The sequence below is a fragment of the Syngnathoides biaculeatus genome, chromosome 3 (genome assembly GCF_019802595.1).
Source record: "Syngnathoides biaculeatus isolate LvHL_M chromosome 3, ASM1980259v1, whole genome shotgun sequence".
NCBI classification, from domain to species: Eukaryota; Metazoa; Chordata; class Actinopteri; order Syngnathiformes; family Syngnathidae; genus Syngnathoides; species Syngnathoides biaculeatus.
Window position 1 is genome coordinate 18037140 of NC_084642.1, and position 10501 is coordinate 18047640.

A 10501-nucleotide genomic window follows, 5' to 3' on the forward strand; every position below is an offset into this window, starting at 1 on the left:
CCCACAGACTCGGGCCATCGTGCCGGAGGGAGATTAGCACGCTCGTCAGATCCACACATGCCAGAATAAACAAATACATAACAAAATCTCAACATCATTGTTTGTTTCCTCCAAACTGAATCAGCGTTATTAAATTTTTTTAGTCTTCAAACATCTATATTGAATATATTTTTAATAACTCAGAGTATAAGTATTTAAGCATTTCCTTTGAGCCCTTCCCTCTAAAAGAATGAAAAAAAAAGAAAAAAAAACCCAAACCTGTTATTGATTTCAGCTGTATACATGTTAACATTCCTCCGCAAATAGCGCAATCGTCCATATGGAGTCCAGGAGGTGCGGCCCAAGAGGTTTACTGTATGCGAAACCACATTGTAACACAATTGAAACTGACATCTCCTCAAAAAAAAAAAATTAGGCATACATGCATGGCATACAGCTGTATAAAAATTTTCTTCCTTTGAGAAGACGACCTCAGTCGAGCGCAGACCTCTGCCAAGGCTGAGCAACAACAACCTGTTGCATGCTTATTAAAATTCATCAAAACGGCTAATGACCTTTTGAGATCCAGCCCTGAAGGTGGCAATAATGTGCATTACAAAATGCTTGACAGTGACAACTACCACACGCAACATTTTTTTTTCAACACAGCTCCATCTGCTGGATGTGTGGATCACTGTCTTCACCTCGCCTATGATCCAGAAGTAACAACAAATTTGTCAACACGCAATACTCACCTCACCAAAATTAAAAGTGGAAAAATATTATGTAGTTGCCCACCACTGCTCTGCATATACAGTGAAGAAAATGAGTATTTGAACACCCTGCTATATAGCAAGTTCTTCCACTTAGAAATCATGGAGGGGTCTGAAATTTTCATCGTAGGTGCATATCCACTGCGAGAGAGATAGTCTAAAAAGAAAAATTCCGAAATCACAATGTATGATTTTTTTGATGATTTATTGGTGTGACACCTGAGAAAACCAATGTTAATATTTGGTACAGTAACCTTTGTTTGCAATTAAAGAAGTCAACCATTTCCTGTAGTCCAGGTTTGCACACACTGCAGGAGGGATTTTGGGCCACTCCTCCACACAGATCTTCTCCAGATCAGAAAGGTTTCCGGACTGTCGCTGAGAAACACGGCATTTCAGCTCCCTCCAAAGATTTTCTATTCAGTTTAGGTCTGGAGACTGGTGAGCCCATACCAGAACCTTGATATGCTTCTTACGGATCCACTCCTTGGTTTTCCTGGTTGTGTGCTTCGGGTCATTGTCATGTTGAAAAACCCAGCCACGACCCATCGTCAATGTTCTGACTGAGGGAAAGAGTTTGCTCCCCAAAATCTCACAATACACGGCCGCAGTCATCCTCTCCTTAATACAGTGAAGTTGTCCTGTCCCATGTGCAGAAAAACACCCCCAAAGCATGATGCGACCACTCCCATGCTTCACAGTAGGGATGGTGTTCTTGGGATGGAACTCATCATTCGTCTTCCTCCAAGCACTGTTAGTGGAATTATGACCAAAAAGTTCAATTTTGGTCTCATCTGACCACAAAACTTTCTCCCATGACTCCTCTGTGTCATAAACAACATAAAGTATAAAATTAAATATAAAATTGAATAAAATGTGACAAAAAATAAAATAGAGTAAAAACATTAACCCAAATGTAACACTAGTGATTTAAATCACTTGTCAAATTTTATCAAAATTTTATAAAATTAACATGTGATCAAAAAATTACAATTTTAAACAGGTGAATAAAATATAGTATGATTTAAAAAAATGAATAATATGAAAAAAGGATATGAGGTAGCAGGAGCAGGCCAAACATTTTTCTTAAGCATCCACTGCCAGACAAACCAATAAACCAGCAGACGTGAGGTTAAAACAACCTGCACGGCGAATGTAAAAAAATTCCATTTGCCGTCTTACAGCACCGTTCCCCCCTCCCCCCAGACGAAACGGTCCTGTTTATGCTGCGCAACTCCTCCAAACCTGAGACCTGTTCTTAGGCTGCAAGTGGAATAAGCGGCTTTTTTTCCCGGCAGGCCTCCGAGTCGAGCCGAGCTGCCGCCGGAGAGGTGAGTGGCCGTCTCATTGGATGAGCCGTTATCTAGGCCCAACACAGCACAGATTTTTTTTTTCAATATATATTCACGTCTTGTGGTCGCAACATTATTGGATAATCAGCGGTCTACTTTCCATGCTTGGCTACGCTCCCAATGACCAAATTATGTAAAGACATAGGGAACGGCGCCAACAGTGTTTTTGATCCTAATACGCAGAGATTTGGTCCAAGCCCGGAGGTAGAACATCAACTGAAAGTGTTCCCAAACAGCAGATCTTCAGTGGAGAAAAAGCGAAAGGAGGACTGTAAACACACCGAAGCAAAGACACAGCGCCAGTGAAATTCCCTCATTTAAGGATCGTGACCTCGTTCTCGCGTGCGCGTATTATCTCGGGAAGAAAGCCCCCCCGTCCTGCGAAATCAATTAAAAACCAACCAGACAGAATAGAAGGATTAAAAAAAAAAAAGAAAGAAAAGTGCAAGCGCACAGCAGATAAGAGTGTTTGAAATCCTCATTTATCAGATAAAATGATTATCCTGGAAAGTATTTTGGAGTGGCCAATAAAAACAATGCGGTAGGATTATGAGGTCTCTCAAAGTTTACAGTTAATGCCGAACCGCCTTGATTGACTCACTGGAGGTTCGTCTATGCTGAAAGAAAACTGGCCAAGAAGCCCAATAATACGAAACATTGAGCTTCATTTGCGTGAAAAGTGATTTGCATAACTACGCTGAAAAAAAACTATAATTGTGACTTTTGTTTTTGCTCCCATTTTCATTAGCCAAACTCAAAGATCTAAAACTTGATCTAAGCACACAAAAGACTGATTTAAAAAATATATTCATCACAAACCTGTTTAAATGTGTGTTAATAGCAACTACTTCAATAAAACTCTCCCTCATGGGAATGGCATATCAAGGTAGTGGTTTGACAGTGAAGGCTGCACACAATAAAAGGCCCCTGTGAAATGTGCAGTGCCAGAGATGTCTCAATTGACACCTTGACTGCAGGACTGTCCTCCATACCTGTTGAACTGAGTGTTCCTTCAACAGTCAGGAAAGTGGGTTCAGGGGAATCGGTAGCATATCCAACCCGGCATACGGCCGTTGAACGCGTGTGCCCTCGCAAGCCCGGGAGCTCCACATCCAGCACCTTCAGTTCCAAGATGGTCTGAAACCTGCCAGTCAGACAACTGTGAAATCAGGGTCTCGACCCACGATGGTCTGAAACCTGCAAGCCAGAAAGCTGCTGAAATCAGGGTCTTGACCAGAGTGCATTTCGAAGACGTAATCGATCAAACGCTAACATTCGTTGGCCTCTGGCACTTTGGTTTCCTTCACGGGTGAATCCTGGTTTTCACTGTAAAGTGCAGACAGCAGACACTATGTATTGCATCACATGGGTGGCTCATGGATCTGGGGAGAGAGGGTGGGTTGATGGGAAGGACAGGTGTTGTTATGGCGAACAAACACAGGTGCATTGTATCGATGACATTTTGAATGCACAAAGATTCCGGGATGTGGTCCGAATCCAGTGCGGTGCCATTGATGAACGACTTTCACCTCTAATATTGCAGCATGATAATGTCGCTAGGTTCCGGGCACAATTCCTGGAAGATGAAGGAAAAAAAACACCAGATACAACATAAAATCAAAGTTGAAATAGATTAATTTACAGAAGATATACAAGGTCTAAGAGGCAATTCTACATTTGGATTACAAAGACTCACCAAATGCAACGATGACACTCGATTATAGAAAGTGGGAAAACATCAACAGTACATATTGTAGATATTTCAAAGACAAATCAGACAAAAATGTTCCTACTCCAGTCGCAGACATTATGCTGCACTTGAGTCACGGCGAGATATTTTGGCATGTAAATAGCAAGCAGACTTGATCTCACTTGACCTGGGCTTGATTATTTCACCGACATCTTTGACTCACAATAACCATTAAGAGCGGCAAGGGCGCATTCCGTCGGCTCCTCATCTCCTGTTGATCAGGTCTGGCTAATCGCTCCATAACACCTGCCTTGGCACTTGAATGGAGCATTCATTCCACTGCAACAATACCACAACGGAACCTTGTTTTAGTCTCCTTTTTACCCCTGGAGGGTTTTTGGCTGAATAATTTGCTCCAGGGTGAAGTGCAGACCGCAGACTTTCCTGCTTGTGACAGTCAATTTCTCACGATGAGGACTCGCTAGACAGCAGTAAAAACCTAGTTGAATTTGATTTAACTTTAATATCTCTAAAGAAAGCACAGACCTCCTTCAAGAAACAATATATAATGTATCTGTCCATCAATATATTCAATTGGATTAGATTTTTTATGGGGACATTGAATTGAATTTGTCACGCAATCCTATGGATGCAAGTCAAATGACAAGAATTTAGTGCAAAGCCAAATTCGCTTTGGCTTCGGTGTGTAGCTTGTCATGCACCCGCACGGCTACCAGCCTTCCCAAACATCGATCCATGCAACACTTTGAAACTTGACTGTTGTATCAGACATCATTTTGCTTTACCCGCCTTTTCCCATTCCACGCGGCGCCGCCATCGGGGGAGCAGCTCGGGGCCGGAGCGGCTTTGTTCTGAGGCGATGCTGACAGTCTCTTTATCTCCTCCTGTCAGACAGAACTCTGTTTGATCCGCAGCTTCTTTTTGCACATCTTCCACATTCTGGTCAGATGACCTCAGCCGGCTTTGCTGCAACAACAAGAAAAAGTGCGAGCGGGAAAAGTGGTTGTGTTGCAATTAGGGAGTGACCTTTACGTGCTTCGGGAGGTTCACGCACGGAGTACATACGCTATATATTCTTTATCGCCAGACGCTGAGCGAGGGTCCTTGGTCTCCAATATCAAACAGGGTTGTAGTGGATTGAATTTGCCGTGTGTAGTTCACATAACAAACGGCAATTAAAAGGGATGTTCCATGTAGCGACATATACATACGTAGAGCGAGAAAAAGATGTGAAGAGAAAGTATGTCAGTTCTCCTTCCATAAAAAAAAATGGCCACTGATTCCGCCTGCCATTTGATCTTTATTACAATAGCGGCAAGCTGTACGACGTTTGATGGGTTTGTACAGATCTTAGCCACCCTCATTTATAATTACCACAACACATGTAGAACCAAGGGCAACTTCAGATGGGACGGCGTTTGAAAACGCTGCCGCCGCCAGACTGCGGGGGATGACGGCTAAACTCGGCGGGGCCCTTGCGCTGTAGCACGGTGAGCCCCGAGGCTATCGCTCGTCCTGCTAGACACCTGCAGCAACTTAAGTTTGACAAAGATCAAATTATGGAGCTGATTTCTCATGAGAGAACGAGGTCGGCCTTGTTTTTGTGCGCTCAACGTAAAAAAAAAAAAAAGTTAATTGACATACGAGTGCTTATTCTTTGCCCAGTGCTGTGAACTAAAATTTGAGTTACCAGCGAGCTTCATATACGCCGCCGCTAACGCGGAGTGAAGTGAAAAAGCAACATTCCCCTGTGCACTTTCAGTTGTTGATTAAAAAGTATAAAAACAGTCAAACAACAAATACACGACGAAAACACTCGCAGGTAGCTACAGAAGGCCAAAACTCAAGTCATGAAGACTACAATCCTGATGTTACTCACAAGCCCCGCCCGTTGCGGGCACAATATATGGAAATTGAGTTACGAGTTTGGTCACAGAATAAATTAAAGTAGTACTGTAAAGGTATTGTATGTCAGCTCTTTCACTGGCGTCATAAAATGCTTTGATGCTGACTATGAATTTTCAACTTTGGCTTTGTACTGTAACGTAGAGTTTATATAGTAGTATAAGCTGGAAAAGGCCAAAGTTAATACAAAAGCGCTTGTACAGAGAATGTCTGCTTGCTTGTGGGACAGGCAAGACAACGAAAGGAACAGACAGCGATTGCGCCGCATGTTTGGGTCGAGAGCGGCGGTGAGCAAACACGCTGATGCAACTTTGACTTGAGAGTGAGGAACGTTGTCCTTGCGAGAGGATCGTTGCCTCCAGCAGTCGAGAACAAGGCGAGCAGTCTTTTAGCCCGGCACACCCCTGAATAATGCATCAGCCTCTGCGGAGCTGGGCAGATCTACAGTACTGATTTCTTTGCCCCCTGGCATTGTCGGGGAAATGAATAATGGATAGGTTAAATACTCGTGTTTGGGATGAATTAGTATTGGAGCTGTTGATGTAATAATGTGACGTGCGCTCTTCAGAGCCGACGCGCCGATGTATTAAGGTGCCAGGTGCGTTCCGCTTACCTCTTGTTAGTTAGCAGGATTACGGTCAAACTATTAAAGCCGTCGTGGATGTGTGGATCAAACATTCCCAGGATGGAGCGAGAGAAACCCGTCTGGTGGGGATGCCGAGAATTCACTTTACACTCCTACATACGCAGGCAGGGCTTCCCAACAACACCGCGTATGTAGATATAAATGGATACATTTAATGATTTATTAAAACTGAAACAAAGGTAATAGTGATTCGGGAGGGGCAGGATTAAAAGGGAAAGAAAACTACCTTTTTTAAAAATTGAGAAATGTAGAAAACACATTTTTTTTTTAATATTTTAAAGGGGAAAGCAAAAACAAAACGAAAAAAATATATATACAGCATTGATATTTGATGTGTAAAAAAACACATTCAAGACTTTAGTCATGTAAACATGTAAGTATAAGTTACAATTTGTATTATGTAAATGTAAAAAATTTGAAAAAATGTAAAAAAGAAGAAAATGAAAAAAATTGAAAAACATATTTGCAAAGAAAACATCCATCCATCCATCCATCCATTTTCTTTTCCGCTTATCCTCACAAGGGTCGCGGGGAGTGCTGGAACCTATCCCAGCTGTCAACAGGCAGGAGGCAGGGTAAACCCTGAACTGGTTGCCAGCCAATCGCAGGGCACATCGAGACAAACAGCCGCACTCACAATCACACAGAGGGGCCATTTAGATTGTCCAATTAATATTGCATGTTGAGGCAATAACAATAACAAAACAATAATAATGAGGCAGATACGCTAACAAGTTGTGGACTGTGTGGCCTCACAGTTCTGAGGTCCCGGGTTCAATCCCGGACTTGCCTGTGTCGAGTTTGCATGTTCTCCCCATGCCTGCGTGGGTTTTCTCCGGGCAACCCACATCCCAAAAACATGGGACATTAATTCGACACTCTAAATTGCCCCTAGGTGTGATTGTGAATGCAAATAATTGCTTGTTTCTATGTACCCTGGGATTGGATGGTGAGCAGTACTGGGTGTACCCCGCCTCTTACCCAAAGATAGCTGGGATAGGCTCCAGCATGCCTGCAATCCTCGTGAGGATAAGTGACTTAGAAAATACATGGATGATAAGAATTGGAGTTCCTTGGGCCTGGCGGAGGTCTTACTGATAGAGAGGATTCCGAACCCCCCGGCCCTTTTGTGTCGTCCTTGCTGCATCCCTTGATTAACATTTAACACCCAGAGGAATACTTGGTTGCTGGAAAGAAAAAGGCAACTTTGAGTTCTTGGAAGTAGCGTAGCAGAGAAGGAGGCGGGCAGAGGGGTTAAAAGGGGAGGATGGGAAGACAAGAACACGATACACAGAGTACACAGGAAGCATTTTCATATAGCACGTCATGTATAACTCATGAATTCGTGACAGCAGATTCTGCATTCCTTTTGGCTGCTGTCTCTCTCTTTCTTCCTGTCGCCGCATCTTTGCAAACACTGCCCGCTCCAAGGTGGAAGTTTTAACACCGATGGAAGCATAGGGGCCAGGCCCCCGCCCAGGTCGGGCCATCCTACCGGTCATGTCGGGGAAAACCCACCGGCTGTGTCCGAGGGGCGCGCTTTGCTTTTAGACAGTCCGTCAGATCTCAAGCTGATATACCCACAGAACCAGAGGAGTCCACACATACATCACCGCCCCCCACTGCCACAACCCCCTCTTCCTTGCATCTACATCTACATCCTCTCTATCGCTGTTTTTTGTGGTTCTTCATCACCCCTCTGACTTTTCGTCCCCCTTTCCTCAGCGGGTAGCCCTTTAACTCTGCTCTCTCGTATTCTCTCATGGGCCGCCAGCTCCCCCCCCCCAACCCCCCACCCCACCTCACTTTCTGCTTTTCTAGATTCAATAAGCACCCCGGAGGCAGGAGTGGGGGAGAGCGGGAGAACGGGAGAGGTGAGGAGGGGTGTAAAAACATCTGTGGCTTTATTTACAAAGGGCCCAGGTATTGCTCGACATTAAATCCGAGGGAAATGATTTATTTTCCGCCCTGTGTGTGGCACTGATCCCTGAGGCGTAACTCAGCGGTGGACCGGCTTCGCACCGGCAATTTACGGTGGCTGCAGAGGCCCATAAAGGAAGAATGGATTAATCTGGAACACGACATAAACAATACGACTCTGACAGCCCTATTAAAAGCTAAGCCGCTCGGCATCAATCCCCGCGTCCACACGTTGGAAAAACGGACTGGAGCCTTGTTATTGTCATTCCCAGAGTATCGGGTTTGTCTACATATAGCAACCGGACCTTTTAACTGTTTAGCCGGTGGACATCATCGGGGGTATCGGATGCGGACGCTCCCACAGTGCTCGTTAGGCTTCCTGTCCCAGAACCCGTGGCCTCTCATTTTTCCATCCAGTAGCTTCTTTTGGGAATGTGTTGCATGCGCTCACGTCAAAATTTGCGGGGAAAACATGCCGTGCATGCGACACTCGATACGGATAGATTCGTGCATGCAAACCAAGTCGAGACACTCGCAAATATACACATCGAGTCCTCAGCTGCTCCCAGGGTCTCCCCTTGGGAAGCGGTCACTCAGCATCTTCTTTGACTCCCCCCGCCTAACCCAACCAGTGACTGATGAAACTCATGCAGCTTGTCGTTTGGTTAGTTTGGCCTCAGTTAGGGGACAGGTGCGCGCTAAGTCTTACAGAAAGCGGCATGTATCTCACACGGGAGGCCTTAACACATTTAGAAACAGCATTTCCCAGCAAGCTGCTACCACTTTTAAACCAATTGCTTAATACAATTTTAAACAGTGGACTAATCCCGGAAAAACATGTGTATACAGTATAAGTCTCAGGGCACTGTAAGCTTCCTAACAGCAGTTATTATGACTACCACATTAAACTAAATGACAGACCAACTGAGCACTATTATACCAAAATAAGTAAAAAAGATGTTTTTTTCTGAGGATTTATATATATTGTGGTTTCAGAAGTAAAAAGCATCTGTTCTTTTTGGTGTGAGTCAATGTAGCCTCTGTGAAAGCATCCACGTTTGACACCCCAAGAATAATAATGCCACTGCCCGTGTGAACCAGGAATTAAATTTACAAAAAAAAAAAAAAAAAAACAGTTTGCATGTAGACAAAATATATATATACTTGAGAAAAAAATATATAAATAATGTTTAAATAAATAGCAATCCTAACAATAAGTTTCTTCCGGCTTGTCCCTTTCGGCTTTATGGAAGATCGTGAGAGTCCTGACTTAATCCTTTTGTACTTAACACCCAGTACAAACATGTTCATTGCGCTTTTCTACATCGTAATTAGTTTTGGTTCCTGTTATCGTCTCTGGTACAAACCCTCTAAAAATTACAAGGAAATCAACTTCATAGTTTTAGTAGTAATAAACGACCATTATAGCAACAGGTTCCCACCTCATCATCTCACAACCAAGTAGGGTCAAAACAAGAAAAACTCCCTGGAACGAGAGTTACTAATTTTTCTGCAGCGATGGATGGACGCTTCAGGAGTGAGAGGCGAGTGGAGAGCGTAGGCCTGAAATTGAAATCAATAAGTTCATTAGCCTGCTGAGGCTGTCTGTGTACCCCCCCCCCCCTCCCTGCACTTCCCCTGCAGACAAACACGTACGAAAACACACAAGAAAAACATGGAGAAACAAGGCTTGACCTGTGTCCGTCGGCCAGGCAATCCATTTATTTAGGCCCTTATCGCTGGCCCGATCGGACGAGACGGCTTTGCGCTGATAACGCCCCGAGATGTGGATAATAGACACGCCAGACCGAAGAGACCAAAGGAAAGGACTCAGAGTAAAAAGAAAACTAAATAAAGAAAATTCATCGGGGATTGTGTCTGTGTTGGTTCTAGTTTTCACATCCAGTATTGAAATATGAAAGTCTCCCTTGGGCAAACTTTTGCAAGTGTTCTTCCTTTGTCTGTGCCTGTAATTTAGCCCCCCAACCCCATCAATAAGTGAGGAAAAAGTTTTGGCCTGACAGCTAACAAGACCCCCAGCCTGCCTGCGCCAAACATTTCTTCTTTGTGCACACTGAACAAACCATAGTTTCATCACTCATGTAACGGCGCAGTGTCTTCGTTGTTTTTGTTTTGTGGTACTTGTGCAATGTTTCGTGTGGAGAAACCGCCAGAGTCCAGTAGGCTGCTTCAAGATCAGTGCAGTCGATGTTTC

At 44.0% G+C, this 10501-nt stretch overlaps 1 long non-coding RNA gene across 4 annotated transcripts; it reads right to left on the reverse strand.

Annotated features, from left to right (window-relative positions):
* Positions 1-1049: 1049 nt before the first annotated feature.
* Positions 1050-6790, reverse strand: LOC133497846 (uncharacterized). Of its 4 annotated transcripts, none has more exons than XR_009794123.1 (6): positions 4881-6790; positions 4601-4781; positions 3634-4133; positions 3378-3486; positions 3097-3301; positions 1050-2373 (listed from the first exon to the last, which is right to left on the reverse strand). It is a non-coding gene; the product is annotated as an uncharacterized LOC133497846 (long non-coding RNA). The 4 variants fall into 4 exon arrangements; XR_009794122.1 differs by having other exon boundaries at positions 3634-3680; positions 4018-4133; positions 4601-6790; XR_009794121.1 differs by having other exon boundaries at positions 1050-2345; positions 4601-6790.
* Positions 6791-10501: the final 3711 nt, after the last annotated feature.